This window comes from Trachemys scripta, chromosome 12 (genome assembly GCF_013100865.1).
Source record: "Trachemys scripta elegans isolate TJP31775 chromosome 12, CAS_Tse_1.0, whole genome shotgun sequence".
Taxonomy (NCBI): Eukaryota; Metazoa; Chordata; order Testudines; family Emydidae; genus Trachemys; species Trachemys scripta.
The window spans coordinates 13,410,267-13,437,020 of record NC_048309.1 but is presented as its reverse complement, the minus strand read 5'-3'; the positions used below and the strand labels follow the sequence as shown (position 1 = coordinate 13,437,020).

At 41.0% G+C, this 26,754-nt stretch overlaps 1 long non-coding RNA gene across 1 annotated transcript in view; it reads left to right on the top strand.

Annotated features, from left to right (window-relative positions):
* Positions 1 to 223: 223 nt before the first annotated feature.
* Positions 224 to 26,754, top strand: part of LOC117886184 — a 38,796-nt gene continuing 12,265 nt past the window's right edge. Inside the window, exons 1-2 of the long non-coding RNA XR_004647893.1 lie at positions 224 to 288; positions 12,823 to 12,914. This is a non-coding gene — a long non-coding RNA (uncharacterized LOC117886184). The remainder of the gene's footprint in view (positions 289 to 12,822; positions 12,915 to 26,754) is intronic.

Sequence of the window (26,754 nt, the reverse complement as noted above, 5' to 3'; positions counted from 1 at the left end):
ATTTACCCATCACAAATGAGAAAGCTCCCTTTATGTGTAATACTAAACTGGATAGGTGTGAGTGAGAAGTACTACTGGGTTATTAAGACTCTGATGCAGTTACAGGCATTGTTTTCCTCTTCCAGATCCTTTAGGGTATGTGACTTGGACAGTAATAAAAGAAAACCTTTCTGAGATGATTAATTCCAGATTTGACTTTCTGCAGGAGGTGATTCCAGGGGCTGACAAGAAAAGCGGGACTGAGAGATGAAAGTGAATGATATGAAGGGAGAAGTATCTGTGCTGCGGGTAAGGAATCATAGACAGGCATAATATTACCATTTAAGAGTTATGGACATGCCTGACAGTTGTGAAAGTGAAAACTTGGAGAGCGTTTTCCCAGAATGGCTGGTAAGGTGGCAGAAATGTCACCAGACAGCTGATCTTGCAATATTTACACCACTTAAAATTTCAGGTATTTGGAGCAAAAAATCTTGTAATTACAGGGCATGAGACTTTACACAAACTCTAGTACTGAACTCTAACTTGGCCTTTATCCTTGTTGAACAATGGACACCATCCAAAAGACTGGGCATAGGAGGTTATCATCAGAACTAGGTCAGATCCTGCTACTTTAGGGAGTATAGTCTTTTTGAATCATTCAGTATCTCAGTTGCAAGTTCTCCACAAATATGCTTATGGTAAGCAACTCAGGGAACATCTTTTTATTTTTCACATGCTGTCTCTCCTTTGACCACCTCATCATCCAGACTCACTGCCATGGGATATGGTTCATTTATGTCACTTTTACATCTGTCTCTCTCTCTCCAGGAAAAAAAAAAGTGTTTTGAAAGTTAATTGGGATTCAAGCTGCAGTGAACAAGGTGGTAGGAGCAGGTTTAGATCTTCAGTAGCTCAGGCTCACTATGATGCCTCAGAAACTGTGTCTGTGCAGGCATTTGACTTCAAAGCAGCATAAACGATAACTACCCACAATGGAGCAAACACACACAATGGGCTTTCATTCTGATTATAATTATTATTAATAGGGAGCAAGCTCTTTAATAACGATCACTTCATATTTTAGACACAACAGAAACACAACAACAGCAGCAGCACAACCACAGAAAAAGAACTTCTAAGCTTTCATTTCTGAAATCAATCTATCATGGGGCAACATAAGTATTTGAGTCATTTTATTGACTAGGGAAATAGAAAATGCTAAAGTAAATTCCACTGTCAGAGCCTTGAAAAAAAGGCAACATGTTTCTTAGGTTGGGCATTCTTTTGGCAGGGACTGTGTCTTCCTCTGTGTTATGAAGGCACCTAACGCAGTGAATTATGCAGAAAACTCAATAATAAAATAGTTCAACTAATGGACTGGGACTCAGGATTTCTTGGGTGAAATCGTGGCTCCATTGGGAGCTTTGTGATTGACTTCAAAAGGGTCAGGATTTCACCTCTAGTGTTTGTTCCCAATTCTGCCACTGAATTGTTCAGAAGTGACTTATTTACTCATTTAAATTTCAGTTTCCCAATCTATATAATGGGGACTAATACTTATATTGCTTTGGTAACATTCATTAAAAATCCCTTGATGAAAGTATGAAGAATAATTTATTTTATTTATCATTGATCACGTATTTGTAGCACCCAAAGGCCTTGATCAAGATTCGGAGGCCCATTTTACTAGGCTCAGTACAGACATTGGAAGAGATAGTGTGTCTGAAACAGACAAGTGGCTGATCAAAGTGAACATTCTCATATCTTGTTCATTGTTACAAGTTTTATAGCTTTAAAAATATGTTTACATTGCTCACTTGTGGGAAAGTGAGTGTAACAAGATCAGGAGCATTGCTTTTAAATGACCTGAAATACTAAAAACAAAGCTGTAAATACTTTATTGATTAAAAACACAGCTCTGTTAGCTGGGTTTCAAGTGATCATTATATTTGCTGTTCATGTGCACTCAGATGACTAGCAGGCATTCGTTAACATGTCTGTCTGCATATTCTGAAAATTCGAGGAATTTTAGCACAAATGGTGATTCATACATAAAAGTGTTGAAAAAATTCATTATTCATTATTTGTTATTGTCCTGCTTCAAAACCTTCAGTAGTGATGCAGACAGGGAGCAGAAGCAATCCTATGTGAACAATTACACAATATAAATACTAAATACATACAACAAGTGGACTCAAATAAGATTAATAAGAGCCCGTAGCTGAAATACTACGTACAGTCCTAAATTTTCCTCTCTTCAAAGTCACACTTAGGGTATATATCTTCACTGCAGTTAGCCCAAGTGTTCAGCCCCTGGGTTGGGTTAGCTCAGCCCAAGTAAGAACAGCACATGGCAAACCTGACCTGAGTTACTGAGTCCTGACTGGTGCTGCACTCACTCATGTGATGACAGGATTATTGAGGGCAACTCTCATAACTGTTTAGAGAGACAAGGTGGATGAGGTAATATCTTTTACTGGACCAACTTCTGTTGGGGAATGAGACAGGCTTTCGAGCTACATGGAGCTCTTCTTCATGTCACAGTTCATTGTGATTCTTTCCCAGTGAATTGTGGGAGCACTTGTTTGTCCTATAGGCACACGGGGGAAATTGTTGCATGGTGCTGGGGGACTTTCAGCACTTGGGTGATTTATTCTGTGTCCTCATTGCAAAAGGGACAGGTTATCAGGCCAAATGAAGGAGGAACCTGGTCTGTAACCCAAACCCCCAACCAGGCCAGTGTGCTCAAGCCGAAAGCGCCACTTAATTCAGGTGAGAGGGTTTTGTATGTGGAGGAGTGGGGTTAGGAGCAACTATCTCTGTAGTGAAGACATGCCCTTAGTGTACTGAGGAATCTCCACTAATCAAGTCAGGTGACAAATGCACATTCAATTATTTACATATACAAGGTTTGATATGCAAATGTGTCAGTCAATATGCACACCTGTAAACTACACTGGCAAAAGTCATCATCAAGATTATGAAAACTTGCCTATATTGTACAGAAGAAACAAATAAGGTCACCTATAATTAACACTAGTTACTATCTAGCATACTTGTTTTTTCTTAGTGCAGCCCATTCAGCGTGGAAAGGTGCATCAGCTGAAATGCTGCCTTTATAAATATTTGGGAATTATGGTTTGATATTTAGTAAAAAGATTTGAAAACATTGCTTTTATGGATAGTGCATTCCTAGGAATAGACCTGGTCGGTGCTATGAGGCATTAGGAAGGAATTTATGTGATTATTTAAAGCAAGAATACTTATCGTGGCAATTCCTGGAGTGGCTCATGACTGTAAGTGCCTAACTCAGAGCAGACTGTCAAAAACAGGGCAGACACCGCAGACTGGTGGTATGTTCTATAATTAGATTTCACCAAGCCTGTAACAAATACAAACTCCTGGATCACTCCAACAGTCTTACTATGGAGTCACAAACAGCCCCCTTAAACCCTCCAGTCTATCATGCCACCCAGACAAGCTGGACTTACTGATAAATGGTCACTTACACCAAAAATCACAAAATATTCAGGTCGCTTCCAGTCCCGAGAGAACAGACATTTACGCGAGATCAATTGATACTCTAGATCTTACACCACAGACTCCTGTAGCCAATCCTGTAATGAACTATCTAAAGTTTTATTAACTAGGAAAAATAAATGTGTTATTTACAGGTAGAAGCAAGCAAGCATATACACACAAATGAGTGACCATCAATGGTTCCTAAAGATGACAGATGTGGTAATGTCTTTCAGGGCAGACCCAGGGGTAAACCCTGGGGATCTGTGCCTTAGACCATGTCTACACTACCACTTATGCCAGCAAAACTTATGTTGCTCAGGGATCTGAAAAAACACACCCTTGAGTGACATAAGTTTTGCTGGCGTAAGCGGTAGTGTGCACAGTGCTATGTTGGGCGGAGAAATTCTCCCGCCAACATAGCTATTGCCGCTTGTTGGGGGTGGTTTAATTAAATCAATGGGAGACGTCTCTCCCCTCAGCATAGAGCAGCTACACAAGAGATCTTACAGTGGTGCAGCTGCATCGGTATAGCGGTGCTGCTATAAGCTCACTAGTGTAGACGTAGCCTTCGTTTAATGTCAGTGACTCTGTGAAGTTCAAACAGCAATGAGATGAAAATTGTTCATGTCAATTATATTGATTTCCTTCTTCCAGCATTCAGACCCATGGGATGAGGCCTTCTGCATGTACTTCTCCATGCAAACGCATCAACTTCCCAAGTTCCCCAGGGGATGCTTGTGATAAATTAAGGGGGGGGGGTTGCTCCTTTTTATGGACACCCAGCCAGCCATTAGCTATAAATCCCTCTTAGTAGCTGTTCTCTAATTGCTCTACCTGTAAAAGGTTAAAAAGTCTCACTGCTATGCATAGGTAAAAGGAAGTGAGTGGGCAGCTGGCCAAAAGAGCCACTGGAAAGGCTAGAACTTTTTAAAATTGAAACAAAGACTCCCCTTTTCTCGTCTGTGGCTGTTCTCCCGGGGAGAGGCAGACAGGGCAGAGCTATGCTGTGAGAAGCTTGGGCCAGGTATGAAAAAATCATCAGTATCATACCTAGGAACTACTCATTTAAAACACCAGATGTGTAAGTAGATCAGGAAATGTCTAGAAAGACGTGATTAGGTTTCTCTTTTTTTATTTCTTTATGGCTTGTGGACTCCTCTGTGCTAACCCCAGGTGCTTTTGGTTTTTTCTTTTTGTAAGCTTTAAGCTGGACCGCAAGAAAGCTATGCTTGGTGCTTAATCCTTGTAATTGCTCTTTTAAAATCTAGCAATAGATTGAGTTCCCAGATGTATTTTCTTTCTTTTTTTTAATTAATAAAATTTACCTTTTTTAAGAACAGAATTGGATTTTTCTGTCTTAAGAGATGTGTGCATATGTTGTTTAATTAGCTGGTGGCAACAGCTAATTTTTCCTTTTTTTCCCCTCTTTCTCAGCTCTTCCTCATTTTTTCATGTACTGTGTATATATACCTGCATTTTCCACTCCATGCATCTGATGAAGTGGGTTTTAGCCCACAAAAGTCAATGCCCAAATACATTTGTTAGTCTCTAAGGTGCCATAAGTACTCCTCGTTGTTTTAACTTTTGATAGTCTTCCTGGATGGGGGAGGGGGGAAGAGGGGAGGGAGGATGATTCCCATGCCTGGGTTCACAAGTTCAGAGCAAACATTTTCAAAGTCATAAAGCCAGACTTATATATTTCCTTATAGTATGGAATTCAGACATTACAAATGAGATTAATGCACGCAGCAACTTACAAGCATTGCAGAGTCTAAACACTAAATATATTCTTATAAGATTAATGCCTATTTTGAACAAAATTAACATACAGGTGAGCTGGTTTGGTTTCCAGCTATGAGTCTGTCAGTTCTTAGCTGGCACGTATGACCTTGGCCACAGCTGGCACTGGGTTTGCCAGCATCACACAAGTTTCATATCCATAGCAGCTAAGTAGATAAAGAGCATAGCTGGTGAAATGTAGAGGATGCTGCATGTGTGAAAACTAGAAATTGAGCCTCTAGAGCTGACGTATATTTTTCATTTATTATAAAAACAGTAAAAAGAACAGGAGTACTTGTGGCACCATATAGACTAATAAATTTATTTGAGCATAAGCTTTTGTGGGCTACAGCCCACTTCTTCAGATGCATAGAATGGAACATATAGTAAGGAGAGATATATACATACAGAACATGAAAAGGTGGAAGTAGCCATATCAACTCTGAGGCTAATTAATTAAGATGAGCTATTATCAGCAGGAGAAAAAAAACTTTTGTAGTGATAATCAAAATGGCCCATTTCAGACAGTTGACAAGAGGTGTGAGGATACTTAACATGGGGAAATAGATTCAATCAGCCATTCCCAGTCTCGATTCAAGCCTAAATTAATCGTATCTAGTTTGCATATTAATTCAAGTTCAGTATTTCTTGCTGGAGTCTGTTTTTGAAGCTTTTCTGTTGCAAAATTGCCACCTTTAAGTTTGGTACTGAAGGACCAGAGAGGTTGAAGTGTTCTCCTACTGGTTTTTGAATGTTATGATTCCTGATGTCAGATTTGTGTCCATTTATTCTTTTGTGAAGAGACTGTCCGATTTGGCCAATGTACATGGCAGAGGGGCATTGCTGGCACATAATGGCATATATCACATTGGTAAATGTGCAGGTGAACAAGCCCCTGATGGTGTGGCTGATGTGATTAGATCCTATGATGGCGAGGACTGGTCTGTTTCCCAAGACAGTGTGACTCTGATCCTCATGCAAATAAGAGACTAAGTATGTATCAACCTGTGCTTTCACTTACATCCAGTGGGGTTGCACTGTCTTGGCCCCACTGAATGTATGTGAGAAAATAATCTGGTCCAATTATTTGTCTAGATTAAAGAGCGGATGCTACATATGTATGTCTCATTCAGCTCTCTATCTCATGTAGAACTGGGCAAACGATACAAACATTTCAATGAAATAATTATTTGTATTTTCAGCTTTGGCCATGTTTGTGTTCCTGTTGTTTTCATTATCCACAATCAAGTTTTAATGGTACAAATCTTTGCAGAAAGCTCATTTCAATATCACATGTGCAAGGGTCACCAAAACAGCATATTAAATTCATCTAAACAAATCTTCATGTCAAATCTTCCAGTCAGGGAAGGGAAACAATAGCACATGATTTATCTGGCCAGTTATTAAGTAAGCAGAGCGGCTCCTGTTTGGAATATTCACAATCAGTAGATAGGATAAAATATTTGAATGAACACATTCCAGAAAATTGTGATCTGAACACAGTATATCCATGAGCATAAAGTGAGGCTGTCATAAACATACAGCTAAGGGTAGCATAAAATCCCTCCTTACCTGTAAAGGGTTAAGAAGCTCAGATAACCTGGTTGACACCTGACCAAAAGGACCAATAAGGGGAGAAGATACTTTCAAATCGGTGGGGGAAGGTTTTTGTTTTTTGGGTTCCTTTGTTCCCTCAGAGTCAGCAAGGAACCAGGGCAGGGAAAATACATCTTCCTAAGCCATATCTGAACTAAGCATCTAATATTGCAGAAATAGTAAGTAATAGCAAAGAAATGCATTAGATTATCTTTTATTGTAGCTTGTGAATTTTCCCTGTGCTAAGAGGGAGGTTTATCCCTGTTTTTGTAACTTTAAAGTTTTGCCTAGAGGGGAAATCCTCTGTGTTTGGAATCTTTTTGTTACCCTGTAAAGTTATCTTCCATCCTGATTTTACAGAGGTGATTCTTTTATCTTTTTTTAAAATAAACTTATTTTAAGAACCTGATTGTTTTTTCAGTGTCCTAAAGACCCAGGGAGGTTGATCTGTGCTCATTTTGTAACCAATTGGTTAGGATATTTTTCTCAAGCCTCCCCAGGAAAGGGGGTGTAGGAGCTTGGGGGGATATTTTAGGGGAGGTAGGGCTCCAAGTGGCCCTCCCTGAATGTTTGTTTAAATCACTTGGTGGTGGCAGCGATACTAAGGGCAAGGAAGGAATTTGTGCCCTGGGGAAATTTTTAACCTAAACTGGTAGAAATGAGCTTAGGGGGTGTTTCATGCGGGTCCCCACATCTGTACTCTATAGTTTAGAGTGGGGAGGGAACCCTGACAGAGGCTAACTTCATTGACACTATTTATTATGAAGTATTTTCTCTGCTCTGACCTTTTCCCTCACTGGTAACACTGCCTCTCACCCCCATCTCCCCAGAAATAGAGCTTCAACCATCTTATCAAGGCAGCAAAGGGATTCCCACAAAACAATCTTTTGGATATGAGTGCCAATGAACTGAAAGATCTGACGCTTCAGTTACTTATTACCACTATTACTGTAGATGGGGAAAAAAAATTCTGAAACAAGTATTAACAAGCTGCAAACTGTAATGTTTCAGAGGGCCCTTAGTGCCTAATTGTAATGGTATTAATTTCTCTACAGCTTTAATTTAAATACATTTGTTACAACTAATTATTGCAGTAAGTGCTGTGTTTAACATCTGTTAGTATGCTTCTGACTGCTGTTAATCAATGGATCAATGAAACACTTTGCTCAAGGTGTCAATTTCTTTGTAAAAACAGAGGTGTTAGTTTGATGGGAGGTTTTTAAAAAGTTTAGGCAGGTCTATGAGGCAATGTTTCCTTTTTTTTTAAATAACTATAGCAGGGATCAAGGCAGGAGGCATCTGGGAGAAGCTGTACAGTAGAGCAAAGAGAGAGAGAGAGAAACTTTAGGGATAATACTATTTTCCTTATTCCAGGGGTTCTCAAACTTCATTGCACTGTGACCCCTTTCTGACAACAAAAATTATTACATGACCCTGGCGGGGAGGTGGGTGGGTGGGAACCAAGCCTAAGCCCCCCCGAGCCCCACTGCCTTCAGTGGGGGGAGGGGGCAAAGCCTAAGCCCCACCACCTAGGTGATGGGGCTCAGGCTTCAGCTTTGGCCCCAGCAAGTCTAATGTCAGCCCTGGTGACCCCATTAAAACAGAGTAGTGACTCACTTTGGGGTCCTGACCCACAGTTTGAGAATCGCTGCCTTATTCCAAGGGTCGTCAACAATTTCCACACTGGAACCCCACCCCCACCCCTATCCATCACCACCCTGCAAACACCCCTCCCATTTAACTGGGATACCCCTTCCAATATGGGAAGGTCAGAGTGGTCATGACCCCCAACTCCTGTTCATGATCCTTCAAGTTGAGTACCTTTGCCTTATCTCACATTTCCTTGTTCAATGCTAAAAGAAAGTAACTCTAGCACTGAACAAGGAGACATATTAAAATAAGGCAACGGTTTCTTGGGTTAAGATATTTTGCTATTGTCACATGACAAGTTCTGCTCTAAATGAGCACTGTCACGACATCCCATTTGAAGAGGCTGCACTGAGGAGCTGCATACTATTCCTCACAAGGGCTCTATTGATTTGCTGAGGCGAGTTACAGAAATTAAAGGCCTCACGCTAGTGAGGCAAAGCTCAGATCAGAGTCATGCCTAATTGGTAAGTGATGCTTCTGTCAGCAACTGGTAGGTTAAATCGTTTCAATGCATACCAAAATTATGCTGTATTTTCTCCTATGTTCTCTCTAACTGTATGTGACTATCATTAGCATCTTTGAGATTTTAAAAGAATAATCTCTGAGGCTTGAAAATGTAAATGCATAAAATAGTCTGAATTTTAGTGACTGGTTTAAGGCAACTTCAAAAGTATGGTTCATAAAATTATGGCTGTTGCATAATCACTGAATTATTATTATTTGGCATTTAACTTAGTTATATATAAATAATATGGGCTAGACCCTAAGGTGTGACAGAGATCCACTTGGTGCACCTGGATGAGGGGCAGAAGTGACTTTATATCTCACTTTCTTACCTCTCTAATCCAAGAAACAAGTGGAGCCAGCTGGGTCATTGGCACAATTTAGTGCAAAAATTCGGGGCTGTTCTTGCTTATGCTGGCTGGAATAGTCCCTTAGAAGCCATTCTGGGTACGTGTACACAGCATTTAAACACCTGTGACTTGCCCAGATCAGTTGACGCAGGCTCACAGCGCTTGGGCTGCGGGGCTGAAAAATTGCTGTGCAGACATTTGGGCTCAGGCTGGCGCCCAAACATCTGCATGGCAATTTTTAGCCTCGCAGCTGAGTCCTGTGAGCCTGTGTCAGCTGACCAAGGCTAGCCACGGACATGCTGCAGGTCTTTTATTCCAGTGTAGTCATACCCTGTGTCAGCCCAAGATCACCAGCGCACTGTGCTCTGGTCATGCACACTTCCACCGTCAGCCTACCCTGGGACACCCCCTATTGTCAGAAAGCTGGGAATGTTTGGCATACAGGCAATTGGGAGATTCCAGCAGTGCTAAGGGACTTGGCCTGGTTCTAGCCCTATGTTTTTGCTATATATTGATTTTTATAGACTACAATTAAATATTTTTTGTATATTTCCGTGATTTTTAACCCAGTGTAATTTAAATGCCCTGAGAATTTTCTCCCCTCTTCTTGCTTATCACACATTTTTCCCCCCTCACAAGTAAAGCAGCACACAATCCCTGCCCAAGCCTGCAATGACTCTGCGAAGTGTCCAGTAGTTCTATGACCATTAGCTAGGAGTGGGCAATTATGGTCTGGAGAGCAGCTATTCTGTCAAGAGGAACTACGGTAAGCTACAATGCTATGCTCTCATTGATGTCTCTGTCACCATTACTGTTCCTTGCTGCAGAAGTACTAGCAGGCAGTAGCAAAAGCCCCACTGCTACAACAGCAGGGAATCATTTTTGATAGATCAGATTCCTTATTGTTGCAGTCAAAGGAGAAGATAAAAATGACTGGATCATTTCAAGGTAAAACATTGCTCAGTGCTGGGGCCAGTTCACAGCCAGAAATAATACTCTGACAGTGGCACGGGGGGCTGCTGATGCTGTATAGTGTGATATGTATAGCTGGAGGGAGTCTACTTCTACCAGCTTTCAGAGTAGCAGCCGCGTTAGTCTGTATCCGCAAAAAGAACAGGAGTACTTGTGGCACCTTAGAGACTAACAGTGATACTGACTTAAGACTTATCTACCTCCACCACTTGTATTCCTTATACAAAATGAGCTATTTAGGGGCTCTAGGAGTGCATTCCCAACAGATTGGTGATACTGCAAATGCTCTCCTGACCTTTCAGACTGAGCAGAATACCTGGGTATGTTTCTGCTGTCATTTATTTTTCTGTGTCCCTGTTTAGACCCAGAATAACTTTAGCTTCTGCAGCTTGTCAGTGACAGAGGAAACTAGTGCATGAGCTTGTTGGCATGCTCTTCATTTCTAAATCCCTTCCTTTAGCTGAAAGATGCCTATAAAAGTTCAGACAAAAATGAAAATCGCAGCAATTTAGGCAGAAAGTAGCTAAAAAAAATAGTTTTTCCCTTTATAGTGGGCAGAAGAACCTCCACAGACCAGCTTCCAATGATTAGATTAATTAGAACTGGGCCCAGGAACCACAAAGTTCAGATTCAAATGTGAACCGCTTCAAAGTTTGGGGATATTCCTGGATGTGGAGTTTTGGGTCTCAGACCCATTTTTAAAGGCAATCAGCATTTTCACTTCTTGCATCTGGAATTCACTGCCACCATTGAATACACTTGTTCAAAACTCTTTTTACTATTACCAATAGTTCCAATAAAAAGTTTTACCTTTAGTTTCAGCATTCACCGCTATATTCAATCGGCCCTATCGTGCAGGCAGTAACTGAATGCTCCCTTTTAGCTCAAGTAGTAGGGGCCATTGTATTTTGGAGGACAATCTGAATTCTAGCCCTGCTTTTGCCATGAGGGTCCAGCTAGCCAAGCAGAGCAATGTGGTGATAGCCAGGAAGTCTCGAATGGCTGCACGTTCATTTCTGTATGTTTTTGGTTTTAATTTACCCATCGAGAAGCCTTGTCTTGAGAAACCATAGAAAAGATGTCCAAAGAATGGGCCGTTTTAACAAAAATGATCTTCTTGTGAAACTAGAGAAGAATTGTACTCAATACGTCTGTGGATCCTTTGAGGTGGTTTCTCAGGCTGGAGGTTGCCTAATAAGGGTAGCCTATTGTAGAGATTTCGCTATAATGGTACATTGCCTTTAATCATTTTATTTCAGGCTTCCAAGGAGGAGGTTGGGAGCACAAAGGTAGAGTGATTCATCTACTTGAGAACTAGTTTTTAATGCTCTTCTCAACCCAGCCCCACCCTCCATAAACACAACTACACAGAGCATGCACACACACTTAGTTTTAACAATGTAAACTAATTACTGCACCACTCAGTTGTAAAACACTTGCGATAAGGTGCTTGAGTCCGGACTGCTTTGAAAAGGAAGTGAATTGATAATGTATCCAGGGAGTGAATAAAATATCATGTTTTATGGTATGTCAGGGATTACTTGTGCTTTGAAAATGGGCCTCATTCTTTAATGGTGACTTGTTAACATTTAGATTATCATTTTGTGTTGCATTCAACAACCATACTGTGCTGCTGCTGCTACTATTACTACAAAAAAGCACAGGATGGAAGATAGCGACAACACCTTACTTTGAAGCAATAACCTATTTTAATTTAAACATGGGGGGAGGAGGGAAGGACTCGCCCTCTTCCCCAAGATGGTTGTTAATACATTGTTATGATATGTATTAGTAGGGAAGAAAGTAACTTTTTTACATTTCTTCACAGCAAAGGGCAATGTGGATGCCAAGTGACCAGTAATAAGTTCAGTGAGGTTGTCTGTTTCTATGGAAACCAAAATATTCTCTCTAATCCATTTGACTGTATGAATAGGAGAATAAAGTAGACTTTAGAGTATTTCTTTTATCTGATTTTTATCTAATTAGCTGCCTTAAAAGGGGGCCATGTGTAATAAAGGATAGAATGAGAAAGAATGGCATTGCTGGTGCCAGCATAATCCTTTGTACTAGGATGGTTAATGAAAAGATTTGCATTTGGGAGCTAGTCAATTCACAGAGCAAGTCGGAGATATCATGAATATCTCATAGCACCACAGATGCTGGAATAATGTTGGGGTAGCATCAAACAGACTAGTGCACTAATTTACTTCTATTGACATGTTAGGAATTTCAGCCAAAACACACTTCCAACATAGATGAATGTACAAGGTATCCAGGTATGCCATGGTAGTCCATGATGGCCAACAGAATAATAGATCAATGGAATATGGCAGCATGCGTAGCGGAACAGATGACTAGCAGCGAAGATGTTAACTTTACCTCTCCAATCCTAAGTTTATAGCATGACTAGGACAAAAAATGAAATTGATATTGGTGTTCCCTATGCCCATTTTTCATGTTGAAATAGCTGGGACTGGAGTAGCAGGACAAAACTGAGATGCCTGGACCAAAATGTGATGGGGAAGAATGCACACCAACCGCTCCTTAGCATGGTTCAAGGTAAGCATAACTACTCCCTCCTTTTTATGAGCAGTATGCTCATTTATTTGTTTTAAAATATATTAATTTTATAAAGTATTCTCTTCTATTTCAAAGCTATGTTGAATCCTAATATAACAAATACGAAGGTAGAATATAGACAGATATTTTTCTTGAGTTTATTGCTTTCTGTGTGGGCTAAAACTTGCATTCTGCAACACTGGCAATTCACACAAATAACAATTCTGTTCAATATACAGGCCCTGCAGGTGCAAAATTGTGCATGCAAAAATCTATACATGATTTTGTGGCCAATTTACACAAGCAATTGAAAATATTTCACTCCAAAATAGACATTTGCATGCCCAAATGGCTCATTAAATGCATAGCTGGGCATTTTTGTGTGTGAATACTTCTAGTAGAACCTGAAAAGTTCTCATTCTCTTAAAAAGTATAGTAAGTTGACCATAAAGCACTTCTCACTTCAGTCCATCTAATGAGATAAATTTTTCTATCTACAATGCTCCTCAGGGAAACCATAAGTAGTGTTCACTCATTATTAACACTTTCTGACATGAGCTCCAAACTGAGTAACTATCACAGAGAGATAAGGTGATTGAGGTACTATCTTAATTTGGACCAACTTTTGTTGGTGAGAGGGACAAGCTTTCGAGCTTACCCCTCACCCATCTTGTCTCTCTCATATCCTGGGACCGACAGGGCTACAACAACATTCCATATAACTATCACAGATTTTCTTAGGTCATGTGTGGGCTTTATCAAAAAGATAACCTGACTGATTTTTATCTATTGTGATTTCCAATCATTCCTATTTTTTCCTAGTACTATATCTAAGAAGTTGTTTTGTTTGTTTAAACTATGATTAGAGCCAGATTCCACCTTCAGTTATGACAGTTTAATGAAAGTTTTGATCCAGTACACTGTATAGTGTAATTACTATTCCTTAAACAGGAAAGGCTGCAGTATTTTTCCAGTTGTAGTAAGAGGAGGCCCTGAGATATAAACCTTGGTATCAGAGGCCCAGTATGAGGCCTAAGGCCTGAACTAAAGTAATGGTCAAGACTTTGCGAACATAAAGCAAAGTTAAGCTGTGAGCCAGAGGCAGGCCCTGCTCACAGAAGCTGGCAGGGAAAGGGCTGATGCTGCAAAAAGAGACATACCTAAAAGGTACGGGACACCAGATATCAGAACATCCGTATACTTGTACATTCTCGGTAGGGTGACCAGATGTCCTGATTTTATAGGGACAGTCCCGATTTTGGGGTCTTTTTCTTATATAGGCTCCTATTACCCCCCCACTCCCGTCCCGATTTTTCACATTTGCTGTCTGGTCACCCTAATTCTCGGACAGATAACAAGGAACAAGCTGACCCATCCCAATGACGGGGCCTAAAGGGTAATATGATGGATAGAATTGTTTTGTTCAAACCAACACGTACAAGGTGAGAGGCGGCACCTTGCTATGTGGTGGGGTTGTACCTTGCTGCGTAGAGGGGCTGCACCTCAATACGTCAGGAGTGATGTGTAACTTGTTTGTACCTGTGTATAAGAATGCATCCCTGGGGCGGTGTCTTGGTTCAGCCTACGGGGCAGTGGAAAGTCCCGCCACTGACTGAGCTGAGTCCATTGTCAGGGAGCACATATGTACTAGCTAGCAGCACCTTGGACTTCTATGCCAGGGAAAGCTGGAGACTGTGTTTCTCTTCAACAATAAACCTGGCCGACGTGCCTTCGTACCTTACTAGAGTCTGTGGTCATTGGGGGTTCTCTCGGAGTCTGCTGTGTCAGCTATCTGCGCAGAGCCGGGGCAGCACACAGAGGGAACACACGCACGCAGCCGATTGATATCAACATTGAACAGAGCAGAGCACCACACCGGTAGCGTCTGACAACACCAGTTACATGTATGTTTTAGAAAATATGAGGGGTTACTGCATGTGTGATCAGAGTTACTGGATCAATTTCCAGTTAATAGTTCAGAAAAGGCAGGGTGCTCTTTGAACAGCTTTTACTAAAGTCAATGCATACCAACCCCCACCATGGGGCTACAATATAAACTTTTCTAACTATAACTTATGTCATTTGACTAGGGCCAGGAATTAAAGACCAGCATCATACCAGCACTTTTGGTGTCACACTCTTACACACTCAAAATAATTATCTTCCAAGCCTAAGGGCCTGATTTTCAAACTATACTTAATGGGGCCTCTTTGTTATTTAGAGGTGCAACTGATGTCATTTAAATGTCTAGCACATGCAAATTGAGTATCTAAATGGCACAAATTGCACTCTTAGTTATATGCAGGCCCTCAAATACAGGGCTGAGCAATCATAATCAGCTCCCAAAAGCAGTTCTAACATGATCGTGTAGAAATAATTATGTCATAGACCAACTCCCTGTGCCTATTCATAGTCTTAGCTGTTTGCTTTAATAACAATAAATAATTGTGGCTACTTTTTTCCTCCTGTTAGCACTGCAGAGCCAATACAGCTGTGGGAAAGTGAGCTGGATTCTATTCTGACTCTCACATCATTTTTAGAATCATTAATCAAGTTCCACATGTGAGACCAAAGGTTTTCCTGAATGGGGTTGCACAGGTGTACGGCCCTGATATGCAGAAGCACTCAATGCCCTCACCTCCTATTGACGTGTAATATGAAGTTCAATATCTTGAAGGAAGCTGGACTATTTGAAAAACACAAAACATTCTCTGCAAAATATTTCAAACAAAATGAAAAAAAAGTTTCATTCCAAACTTTTTATTGAATACTTTGGTTTTTTATCTAAATAAAAAACAAAACAAATTATTTTTGCCTCTTTATCTGAAAGGGTGAAGAAAGGAAAGAAAGAAGAAAAAGGGGGAAACAAAAAATCTGTTAGTTTTTTGGTGGAAACAATTTTCTATGAAAAGTTTTGGTTAAAAATGTATTTTTGCCACCCCCTCCATTTTCTCCATTTCAATGAAAAATTATAAGCAGCTGTAGGGCAGACAATGGGGTTTCATGGGGTAAGAGAGGGGTGAATTTGGACTGCAGAATCTTTATTACCAGTGATGATGAGCAAAAAGGAGTCAACTTAGTTTGACCTTTAGATCCTAATTTAGGTTTGCAAGGCTGGAATCTAGAAAAAACATTTTACTAGTAAACTGAACAAATGTTAAAGGAAGCCATTTAAACACTGTCACATTGCCATTTTTTCTGAGACATTTTTCAGAGCAGAACTGCATATTAAACTTTTTTTTTTAGAGTACTTTATTTATGTTCAGGAATCCATTAGGATGTAAAATTAATGTTTTGGCACTCTGGCCTTTTAAAAGATGTGTGCCTCTAAAAGCTGTTATTAGGACACAGTGCATTTTATTTCAATAATTGGTGGAAAGAGTTTTTCATTATTTATAGACATCAATGTCACATTTTAATACTTTCACCTAGAATTCAAGTGACGATCTTTTCAAATTCAACCTGTAATAGTTTGTGCCCATCGTGAACAAAAACAAATATTCTTGTCCTTTAAATAAGAGTACTGCATTAAGGGACAGTTCCTCATCTTGTATATGACTGTTCCACTGTGTACAATACCTATATACAGTCACTGGGCCAGAGAGAGAGGGAATGAGAATGACTCTGTAGTGTGCTGGTTAGGGCACACACCTGTAAGTGTTGTGGGAGGCCCCAGGTCCAGTATCTTAGGGCTGGTCTACACTACAGAGGGAATTGATCTAAGGTACGTTGACATACTAAGATCTACTTACCACAGTGTCTTCACTGCGGTGTGTCGATGGGAGATACTCTCCCGTCAATTCTCCTTGTGCTTCTCGTTGAGGTGGAGTACCGGAGTTGACGCTAGAGCACGTCTATACTAGACAATAAATCGACCCCTGCTGGATCGATCACTGCCTGTCGATCTGGCCGGTAGTGTAGGCTAGCCCTTATTCCAATCACGCCTTCATTATTGATCCACAGTGGAACAGCTTCCACTGGAGAAACTGAGGGAACCCCACATCAAAATATCCCATAGCTCAGTGGGTAGCAAATTCTCCTGGATGTGGGAGACCCCAGTTCAAATCCTTTCCCCTTCTCTAGAAGAGAAGGGGGGGACTTTAATCTGAGTTTCCCATGCCCCAGGTGAGTACTCTAACCACAGAGCTAAAAGTTTTAAGGTAGACACTACCTCTCCTCCCCTAGCCAGATTTTGAATGGGTTCTGATCTAGTAGACACTCCCTGAGCATGCTGATTTGATATGCAACTTAGGCAGCTTTATGCCTATATTCCCCCAGTTTGTGGATCGCTCTGGGGCTTAGGCAGGAGATGGGCATCTGGATGCCTAAAGAGAAGCAGAAACATAGGGGCTCAGGGAACTTTTGTACAGAAACAGTTAGGTGCTGAGTGAGTGTAGGTGCCTACAGGGTTTTTCAGTTTTGTGGTTTACAGTGAAGCCAAAACTGGGACTTAGGGTATGTCTACAATGCAATTAAAAACCAATGGGTGGTGCCAGGTGACTCAGGCCTATGAAAATTGGGCTAAGGGGCTGTTTAATTGTGGAGTAGACATTCAGGCTCAGGCTGGGAGCCTGTGGGGAGGGAGGGTCTCAGAGCTCGGGCTTCAACCCAAGCTGAAATGGCTACACTGAAATTAAACAGCCCTTTAAGCCTGAGCCCCTTAGCCCCAGTCAGCTGGAATGGGCCAGCTGCAGGTGTCTAACTGCAGTGGAGACATACTCTGAGGTGTCTAAAACAGGGACTTAGGTGCCAAAGATTGGGGTGTAGGTGCCTAAGTACTTTTGTGGATCCTTCCTATGTCCTAGTATCTGCTAGGAAGGTGTGATGTGGTCTGCAAACCCCACATTGTCCAGGGAAGGGTTAACAAGCTGTGGCCTCAATCAGCCGCACCCCACTACACTTGCAATAGGTGTCTGGGTTCGAGGGAGAGGTTAAAAGGGGGAGAGCCCAGCTCAGTTGGCAACTGGCTGGGATGAAGAGCAGACCTCTAACTCTTGCTCTGTGAGAGAAGCTGGGGTGGGGCCTGGAACTGGTTAGGGACTGCTGTCTGCTACAGCCTCCCTGAGGGAAGATAGGGCTAATGCAGAACTATTGTTTTGATTTACTATCAGTGACTTTCTGGTTATTTCTAAGAGAGACTGCTGCAGGTGGTGCCCTGCCTGAAATAAAAACCCTTTGCCCAGTGCACTTGATCGGGGGCCTAGCAGCAGTTTGTCATGATCCCTGGACTGACCCTGCCATGTGCGGTGGAGAGGGGAAGCAACAACCTAGTCCCTGTAGAAAGGAAAGACTAGTGTAACCTCAATCTTCAACCACCACAAGGCTTGAGGGAGCAAATCGGCTGGTCTGTGGCAACATGGACCTAGCCCAAATGGTAATGCGGATGGCAAAGAACCACCACCAGCAGCAACTTTTCCAACAGATGGTGGCCCAGCAAAAACAACATTCACAGCTACAGATCTGGGAGCTAACGGCTCAGCTGGTACAATAAATCTTGACTCTCTTGCAACCTCCAGGGGTGGCTGTGGGTTCTCCTATGGGGCCTTTGGGCCCTGCCCCAGTGACACTAGCTGACCAGAGAGGCTCACAAAGGTTGACCCAGAAGGATGATCCTGAAGCCTTCCTAGCAACTCTTGATAGAGTGGCTGCGGTAACTGCAGCAGCACAGTGCCTGTCTGAGCAATGGGCTATCCTGTTGGCTCCTTGTTTGACTGCTGCAGCACAGGGCCCATACCTGATGCTTGATGTGGTGGCTGCCCAGGACTATGCCCAGATCAGAGTGGTACTCTGGGACTGCCTGAATAAAAGAGGAGACCTATCACCAAAGATGCTGGGAGGAGAAGGATCCCCTGTGAGCCTGGCCCTGAGTAGTGGGACAGAAATGGCAAAATGTCAGCTGGTAACAGGTTTCAGAGTAGTAGCTGTGTTAGTTTGTATCATCAAAAACAACGAGGAGCCTTTTGGCACCATAGAGACTAACAAATTTATTTGGGCATAAGCTTTCGTGGGCTAAAACCCACTTCATCAGATGCATGAGTGGAACATACAGTAGGGAGGTATAAATACACAGCACATGAAAAGATGGGAGTTGCCTTACAAATAGGGGGTCAGTGCTAAAGAGTCAATTCAATTAATGTGGAAGCGGGCTATTCTCAACAGTTGACAAGAAGGGGTGGAAATCACTTTTGTAGTGTAAATGAGGCCAATGTAAACAAGGTGGCTCATTTCAAACAGTTGACAAGAAGGTGAGTATCAGCAGGGGGAAATTAGTTTTTGTAGTGACCCATCCACTCCCAGTCTTTATTCAGGCCTAATTTGATAGTGTCCAGTTTGCAAATTAATTCCCGTTCTGCAGTTTCTCATTGGAGACTGTTTTTGTTGTTGAAGAATTGCCACTTTTAAGTCTGTTATTGAGTGTCCAAGGAGATTGAAGTGTTCTCCTACTGGTTTTTGAATGTTATAATTCCTGATGTCAGATTTGTGTCCATTTATTCTTTTGCACAGAGACTGTTCGGTTTGGCCAATGTACGTGGCAGTGGGGCATTGCTGGCACATGATGGCATATATCACATTGGTAGATGTGCAGGTAAACGAGCCCCTGATGGTGTGGCTGATGTGATTAGGTCCTATGATGGTATCCCTTGAATAGATATGCGGACAGAGTTGGCACCAGGGTTTGTTGCAGGGTTTGGTTCCTGGGTTAGTGTTTTTGTTGTGTGGTGTGTAGTTGCTGGCAAGTATTTGCTTCAGGTTGGGAGGCTGTCTGTAAGAGTGAGAGATCGTCCTTCAGGATAGGTTGTAGATCCTTGATGATGTGCTGGAGAGGTTTTAGTTGGGGGCTATAGGTGATGGCTAGTGGGATTCTGTTGCTTTCTTTGTTGAAAAAGAAAAGAAAGTATCAGAACGCCACAATCTCCCTGCTCTGTGCTCCAGTGGCTGGCACCACAGTGGTCCCTGGTTACTGGGGGGTGCACTTATAGGGAAAATCCAGTTTAGCCCTGGGATGAACCATGATCAGTCACTCTGTGGGGATGGGGCATCCAGTCACAAGTAGGAGATGTGAGGAATTTAAGCCTGCGCAGTGAAGTCAGACTCTGGAGAATTTAGCTGCCTAACTCTAACAAGTCTCTACTGAGCATGTGCAGACTGAGATTTGCAGAGGCTCATAACTTGGTCAAATATGGGTGGGTTTTCATGGGGATAACAAAAGGGATACCAGGGCATTCCTCCCAACCCCCCTTACCACATTTCAAGTCCTTGCTCCAAAGTATGGAAGCACCAGAGATTGGCAACAAAACAAGTGTAAGCTGCTTTTTAAAATATATATGAGAAAACAATGTATTTTCCCCTACCTTTGCTTTGAGAAACATTTGAACAATTTTTACTGAAATTTCCCTCTTCACGCAAAATAAATAAATAATAAATAAAACAGCCTGAGGCAGACAATTATGGAAAATTTCAAATCAAATGGTCAAAGTTTGACAAAGTTAGAAGCAGCTGAAAACAGGGTCTTATCATATCATATCATATCTCCTAGAACTGGAAGGGACCTTGAAAGGTCATCAAGTCCAGCCCCCTGCCTTCACTAGCAGGACCAAGTACTGATTTTGCCCCAGATCCCTAAGTGGCCCCCTCAAGGATCGAACTCACAACCCTGGGTTTAGCAGGCCAATGCTCAATGGTAAATGTTGGGCAACCTTAATTATAGACATTGCTACCTGCACAGTCTATATAAATCATGAGTTGACACCAGAGACATTGATGATGATTAAACAAATGTAATGTCAGCGCTCTAGTTTCAATGGTCAAAGAAGAAAATAAATAAGACCAAGTTAGGAAACAGAGACCAAGTGATTAAGGATGGAAAAGGTTTACTTAGCTTCCTTATAGGAAAGATGAACAACCGACATTTAACTCCTATTATTGTTGTCTCCATGTGACCCACATAGTTATTTATCATGCCTCATAGTTGAAATGTTACTTTCTCCATTAACTTCCATCACTTCCCCTGTCACATTTGAATTCATTCATTCTTAGCAATTTATTTATTTATCTTTGGCTGGGAATAGATTCTAATAGGAAGTGAGAACATGAAGATGATCTTCCAATAAGGAGATGTACATCTTTCTAGAAATACTGCACTGTAACTGATCTCAGTGGGAATTATATACCTCTAAACGGTATTAGTTATACCTGTAAGGCTAAAACCCTGCTCAGAGATATACTGTCTGTCCCCCAGAGAGCCAATGGAAAGACTTACACTGACTTCAGTGCGCTTAGATCAGGCCATAAATCTGGAGTGACTATATTTGAAGCTAAAGGATTTATAACCATGAAAAGGAGAGACGGATCTCTCTCCTTATTTCCTAGCACTTGTGCTCTGTATCTGTTTCTGATTAACAGTAATCAAGTAAACAGACTAACAGTTGTTATATAACATCCACTTCTTTTGGCAAGTAGATGATTCAGTACTCTGTTACTCCAATTTTATGCTGGTATAACATCACTGATTGTGAGAGCAGGATTGGGGCCTCAGCTTCCAAAGGATGACAGGTTTACTGTGATACACTATTTCATTTTTATTCCTCAATAACCTTATTCCTAACTGCATGCACTTTGTTATTCTTGCTTTTTTATTTTTTTTAAAGCTATTCAGATATGTTTGACTCAGAAATCATCCTAACAAAATGTAAATTATTCCAGAGGGTCCATCTACATAAATACACATTAATTCTCTTCTTAAATGTGTGGTAGAAGCTTTCCCCTGAGAAGGCTATGGAGCTGTGAAAATATGTAACAGTAATTAATTACTAACCAGGAATAGATTAATATTGCATGCTAAGAATAATAAAACAAATATATGTAACTAAGTGATGTCTGCAGGGTAATGCAAATGGGAGAAATATCAGACAGCTACAGTGTTGTATTTAATATCCCATCAAGAAGAAAGTGCAGTTTATTAGTTGAATGACATTTTTCTATATAGCACCGCTATTTATTTATTTTCACTGCTCATATTTTAGACAAACAAAAACATCTTATTTCCTATTGCCCAAGAGAGCTGGCTTTATTGTTTCTGCAAAAAGCCATTTCCACTTCTAGGGATTGCTGTTGGACATATTCCAGAAGACTGTGCCTTGGTATTAAATATCATTGCCCTGTCTGTCTTTGTGTGTAAACTGAAGATGAGAATTTTGTTCCTGAAAATATCCTCCACGTGCTGTACTTTGCCTTTTATCATTTAAAGGTTTTGCTCCAGTCTTATTGCACATCAACCAATCCCTGTGCAGTTGTTTGTTTTAAAGTAAGCTCAGTGGAGATCTATAAGTGAAATAGAGGTGGATTCTAGCTTGGTTTAACCTGAATATCAAAATTCACTAGCGGTTTCAAATAGAAATTAGCACTTGTAACATACGATGTCACGTCCACGTGTCTGAATGAGTTACAGTACAGTGGCACGCCTGCTGCCACTTTACCTTTCACGGCAGGAATAGACTTGTCAGTAAATAAAGAAAAGTAAACAATTGTACAATAGGGTACTCACAAGTCAGTGTGCTCATGAGCTGTCTGGAGAAGGCATAGAATGGAGTAAGAAGATGCAAGGTACCTAATTTTGGGTGTAAACTAGCCCCATGCTGCCTTGCTGGGTCTACCAGTATCCCTGGTTCATACACTGAGGGTGGGGAGGAGAAAGCAGGCGCTGTAGGGGGTTACTCTGATGCAAAAGGGCAGAGGCAAGGCACTGCCTACTCCCATGCACCAGTCAGCACAGCTCTGCCAGTGTGGAGAAGGAATCAATTGTGTTATGAAAAGAATTGATGCCGTTAATCTCCCCCTAGAGTGAGGGGGAAGCAGGGTGTGAATTGCCTCTCTGGGTCCTTTATTCAGGCCAGATTATAGGATATCAATGCAGCCCTATGGCATTCTCTACCACAGAGGTAAAGCTCATGTGTGTGTGAGATCAGGGACCAGTCCAAGACTGTGGAACCAACTCCTATCAGATCTAAGACCTGCTGCAAACATCACCTCTTTCTCTTCCAAGTGTAAGACACATTCCTTCAACCTGTCTTCACCAATAAAAATACAAAGCACAGCATAGAAAAAAATAAGCCACCTACAGTTCTTACCTGGGTGAGAGGAAGGGAGAATGATGGAAGAATCCACACATGGCAGACATAGTCAAGTCACTCGGTGCAAAGTATTCATAATATAAAGCATCGATGGTTGTGGCATAAGAAATTGAACTGACTAGAATAGTGCTTAGAAACAGAAACCCCGAATTGCTGCAATTTGCTAACCAAATGAATCCAGCTTTATTGTTGCTCATAGCAGCCTGGCCATTTCTGTTTCAGATTCAGGAGGGCAGGGGCTTGTACTTATGGTGCTGACTGTTTGTGTTCACAAGTATTATTACACTACTCTTCTCACTTATCATTTCTCTTTGGAAGGATGACTTTGAGAAAGCCCCAGCAATAGGCAATGCTAAAGCTGCATGTTGCACTGTAAGCATCAAGGAGCATAACAAGGAAGGAATATTAATAAAAGAGATGAATGAAAATGATTAACTCTCCAGAAAAATCATCCAGGAGTGAAGGGCTTCAGTTTTCTCTGGTGAGCCTGAACTGCTTTTGCTTCAAGCTCATGAGACCAGACCACATCTCAAGATGGGTGGGAAATGTGGAGGAACAGCCTTGCTAGTGATACCGTGGCTTGTCCAATTCCAATCCCAACAAGTTCCAGGAAGTACAGAGCTGAGCGGAAATAAAAAAGGAATTAAATTAGTCACATTTTTGAACGTTCAGTTCATTTTGAGAGATGAGAGGTTAATCAGTTCTCATTTTTGCATGACTAAGTATAAAGTGCAGACCTCATTCTGCATAGATGCAAATCCAGTATCTTTTCACCAGAACTCAAAAAACTAATTAAAATAATAATAAAATATTATTTGAATAAAATATCTTTTCCTCCAAAAGTATTTGAGATATAGGCAAGTGCATTCACGTCTGAAACACTAGAGTACTCTGAGCTCTTTAAAATGACCTGCTTTCTGTATTCCATGAGTGAGCAAGGCACATTGCCAGACAAGACGGTCTTAAAATCTTCTCCCTTCCAGAGGAATTGAAATCTACTTCCCTTGTCTCCCCTTTTAGATGCAAAACACCTGAAAACAGCAGGTACAGCATCATACTGTAGCTGCTAAAGAGTGAAAGCATTTCACTTTTTCCTATGCAGCATTTATTGGGAAGGTCTTTTAAAGAAGAATGAGATCCCATGGCACGATTTTGCTCCTGGTTTATGAACTGTCTGCACTTTTTAGCATATGGCCATGTGTTTATTTGCTTTTGCTTATGGCACAAAATCAAAGAGGCTTAGCGATGCAGGGGGAAAAAAAACGTATTAGGTCACCTGGCTTGTCCTCTTGCCAGTGAAGAATTGCTCACTACAGTATATTTTTAGTGCTTCCATTTCCAGCTTAGCCTTTAGTGGCTCATGTAACTGGGGCTTTTACCTTGTTCAAGTTGTATGTCTATAAACTGGTGATAGATTGTAATGGGCATTAGTCTGATTATTTGGGGGTCAAATTTATGCTTTTGAGTGACATGTGCACAATAACAACAGGAACTTGTATGCATTAATCACACATTTGCATGATTAAATGTATAATTGTGCTTCCAAATGCCTCTTTGCAATTGCAATTATTCACTTTCTCTATAAAAGCAGAGACAGCTAATCATAGTTAACAAGCTTCTATATAAAGTACCTTATGATCCATGGAAGCAGGGTGCCATATAAAAGCAGGTATTATTTTTATAAATGAATTATTATTATTATTTTAGTTTGTGGGAAAAAATACTCTGCTTACTTGTTTGCACATGTGTGACTCTATAACAGGCACATATGCTTGAGATGTCTTCTTAATAAAAAGACATAAGCCTGATTTTAGCGTTGTACCTTGCACAAGTCATTTACATGTGGGCAAAGTGGAAATGAGTGACCTTTCAGAACCCAAAGTCAGAGACATCTTTCAATACCTTGGAAAATAGCAGTGGTCACAGTAAACCCTAAATTTTTAACAGTGAGAGTTGGAACAACTTACCAAGGTTCATGGTGGATTCTCCATCACTGACAATTTTTAAATCAAGATTGGATGTTTTTTGAGAAGATCTGCTCTGGGCATTATTTTGAGGAAGTTTGATGGCCTGTGTTATACAGGAGGTCAGCCAGACTGGATGATCACAGTGTTCCTTTTTGGCCTCAGAATCTAGGAAACCTCACAATGTTTTCCTGACCCCTAAATTAAAGTGGCTTAGTGTAATTTACAGCATAATGCTTTGGTCACATTACCTTGTCTCTTGTTAATTTGCATATTGAGAAGCAGATAGAAGAAAATATAACATGATAAACTCACCATCTCTCATAATACAAGAACGAGGAGGCATTCAATTAATTTGAGATGCAGCAGATTTTCAGCTGCTCAAAGGAAATACATTGTCAAACAATACACAGTTAGATTGTGGAACTCATTGCCACAAAAGTGCTTTGCCAGATTTAAAGAAATTGTTCCTGTGTCCAGATTATGCCATAACTTCTTACTGCAACTTTGCTTGCACCTTTCTCTGAAACAGCTAGTACTGGCCACTGTTAGAGAGGATAATGGACTAGATGGATCATTTGTATGGCAACTCCTATAATGGCTTTATTTTCTTTTGTTGGAAAGTGTCCCTTCAGAATAGAGGCTCTTTTAAAAAAAAAAAAAAAAAAAACACCTTGTACTCCTACTCCACTGTAATAACATATAATGTCACAGCTTGATTAATTCAATGAATTATAGCAGAACTGAAGCTGTCAAGAGGTTGCCATTGTATCTGGATTGATATTCAATTATTTTTCATGTAAACCCCAATGATTTTAGTGTGCCTACTTTCTAAAATTATTTATGAAACATATTTCTTGAGCCCATCACTGAAAGAGCCACAGTAAGTACTGATGTGTTGAATGTCACACTACTTCACGTATGGCACAATAGCTATTAAAACGAGATGTTATAGAACTAATAGAATTTCAAACTGTGTTCCTAAAGAGGCAATTGGACTGATCTTACTCTCATTGCTAGCTTTGCCTTTGACTTCACTCAGAACAGAATTAGGCTTTCATCATCAGGACGGTATGTGACACGGAAGACTGAGGTCCAGCAGTATCGCAAGTCCTGTTGAATTACAATAAAATGATTATGAGGGATATGCCCACCAGATTCCAACCGTTGATTCCAAGTATTCCCAAATGTAGAGCCTAATTCCTATCCCTTACTTTAAGTAAGGGTTGCAGAATTGGACCTTACAAACTGTGGAATCCTCACTTATGTTATTGAGCACTTACATGAGTTGTCCCAATTCATCAAGGGATCCACAATGAACCTTTAAGTATTTATTACCTTAGACACCCTGAATGTCCATTGGTGGACATGGAATTATTCATTCTTCTTGAATCCAGAAGCTAGATTTGCAAGAGGGACATAGGGTTCCCTGCGACTTAATGGAATTCACAGCCCTGAGCTGGGCATCCAAGTTCAATATATAATGCATGAAGAGAGTAAGGTACCTAAAAAGGGATTCACAGAAGCCAGCAAGCTGAGTGGGAAGCTACCTAAGCTAGCCAATAGAAAGCTTTCCCTGTAAAAGGGAGTTAGGTGCCTAACTCTGGGCCAGAGGGAGGCACCTTCCTCCATTCAGGATTCACAGACATAAATCCTCTCCTGGAGCTAAGTGCTTAAGCTGGGTCAGTATTTTTTGACAAAAGAACCCACAAACAAACCCACTTCACATCATCAGCTGTGGGGGGG